Genomic DNA, 2,814 nt, shown 5'->3' with positions numbered 1-2,814 from the left:
ACCCTCCAGCCACACATGTAAGTTTTCCTGACTCTGTGTAGAACAAAAAGAGAAAAGTGTATTCTCTGAACTCTTTCTAAAACATGTACAACATAACACTAACACGAGCCTCATACTCGCCAGCTTTCTCTCATATATTAAAAGGAAATACAAACGGACACTTAAATTGTATCAGTTATATGCAGTCAAATAAAATGTGTCGAAAATTTATCTGTGTTCAATTTATTTTAAACATGTAAAAAATATTGCAGGTTGTTTAAATGAACGAGTATCAAATACCTGAACCAGCAGCCTATTTAGGGCAACTGTCAAGTGAAACTTAATCATTTCGTCTATAACTTGTTGCAACTGTAAAATCTGAGTACATTATACACAACCTGTCCTCCTACGAAGAACGTTGCATTTCGATCGTATGCGTTTCATTAGGCCAAAAATTGTCTCATTAGAACATGGAAGCGACTCGTGAAAGTGACGTACTGTCCTGTCTTCTGTTGTGGGTCGTCTGGTAGGCTAGGATAGGACAATTTGTATTGACCGTTTTCTTGACATTGGTAAACCTTAGCCGGAGGGGCTGTTTAATCCCTATGGTCTCCTTATGGATTTCAATATTTTGGGAGAGACCATCTGTGAGGATGATCAACGGCCACCCCGGCCAGCCTCAGACTCCCCTTGTATACAAGCCCATAATACAGGCTAACTCACAGGTGCCTATTTACTGTTAAATGAAAAGAGAATATTGTTAATTCGACTTGAAAAGGTTATAATAGGCTAGGATGGGTTGCGATAGGATGAATTGGATTTAGTTGGGAAGGTTTATATACAACAAAAACGCTATTTCGAGCCTTCATTGTGTACGAAATTATCTTTACCTATTGCATGTATTTTTTTAAGAGATACATAAGAGATTGGCACTATGTTCATTATCTGGATCAGCAATACTTTAGAGACTAGTAATGGCAGAGATGAAAACCGAAAGGTAAACATTTCGTTAAATAAATTGTTATTTAAATTATATTGACGTTTAATAAAGGAAACAGTGAATTCACAAGAAGGTTGTAAAGTTCAACTACTTCTGTTGAGGACAAAATATTGACCGGTTGTATGTGTTGCTGGAGTTATTAAGTACATGTGCCAATCTGTTTCAGTGAAATGTTACAATCTTTGCCTTTAATCATTAATTAAAATGTACGAAATTCATCATTATGAAGAACTAAAAACTTCAAAATTTTGAAGAGAACCAACAATATGCTTTCAAATTCCCTTTAACAGAGGCAGCACAATGGAGTCGCCGGACAAGCACACGCGCTTCGTCACTGACCACAGAACCAGGATTGTGTGGATGTGGAGCCAAGGACTGACGGCACGTGAAATATCGTGCGCCACGGGAGCCAGCCTGACCACAGTGTACCGGTGGATCCGGCGCTGGCAGGAGGAGGGTACGCTGGCCTCCAGACCTTACCGCAGAAGGTCGCGCCTCTTCCATAGGGCCTGGAGTGTGACCGGTCACAGAGCACTAGTAGTGCCGCAGATTATATCGGCTGCTGCGAGCCTGTCACATGCTACCCGGCATTGTTACCATCAGGAGAGGAATGCCACTAAGGTTATGCCTCAGTGTTGTGAGCTGTTGTCTCAATATTACACATATAATTGGATGCTTAATGCATATAAGAATATTTCATTAAAGTGAAATTTTTACAGTCAGCTGAGTTTTACTGGTCAAATATAATGATTTATATTTTAATGTTGAACCTTTACGTAACTGGCGCCAATTGAGTAGTTAATTATTATCAATTCTTTCCATATATCTCTGCATCCAGCTGAGATACACACACACACACACACACACACACACACACACACACACACCTTATGGGGGCCTCGTAGCCTGGTGGATAGCGATGGGGGCCTCGTAGCCTGGTGGATAGCGCGCAGGACTCGTAATTCTGTGGCGCGGGTTCGATTCCCGCACGAGGCAGAAACAAATGGGCAAAGTTTCTTTCACCCTGAATGCCCCTGTTACCTAGCAGTAAATAGGTACCTGGGAGTTAGTCAGCTGTCACGGGCTGCTTCCTGGGGTGTGTGTGTGTGTGGTGTGGAAAAAAAAAAAAGTAGTTAGTAAACAGTTGATTGACAGTTGAGAGGCGGGCCGAAAGAGTGAAAGCTCAACCCCCGTAAAAAACACAACTAGTAAACACACACACACACACACATAAACACACGGGTGTGTGTGTGCATCATCGTTTGCTGATGGTGCAAAAATAATGAGGAGGATCAGGACAGAGGAGGATAGTATGAGGCTTCAAGATGACCTAGACAAACTGAAGGAATGATCCGACAAATGGCTACTAAAGTTCAACCCAAGTAAATGTAAGGTAATGAAACTAGGAGGCCAGTCACTGGATACCGAAAGGGAGATGAAGTCCTTCACGAAATGGACAAAGAGAAAGATCTGGGAGTTGATATCACACCAATCCTGTCGCCCAAAGCCCTCTATCAAAAGAATAATATCAGCGGCCTATGCGAGGCTGGCTAACATCAGAACTGCTTTCAGAAACCTGTGTAAGGAATTTTGTATACCAGTATATATAAGGCCTGGAGTATGCAACCTCAGTATGGAGCCCGTATCTAGTCAAGCAAAAGACGAAGCTGGAAAAAGTTCAGAGGTATGCCACTAGGCTAGTCCCAGAACTAAGAGGCATAAGTTATGAGGACAGACTACGTGAACTGCACCTCATGTCGCTGGAAGACAGAAGAGCTAGGGGAGACAGGATCACCACATACAAAATTCTCAGAGGAATTGACAGGGTGGACATG

Source organism: Procambarus clarkii, chromosome 32, assembly GCF_040958095.1.
Source record: "Procambarus clarkii isolate CNS0578487 chromosome 32, FALCON_Pclarkii_2.0, whole genome shotgun sequence".
Lineage (NCBI taxonomy): Eukaryota > Metazoa > Arthropoda > Malacostraca > Decapoda > Cambaridae > Procambarus > Procambarus clarkii.
The sequence above is the reverse complement of the archived record's forward strand: the minus strand, read 5'-3'. Positions refer to the sequence as shown.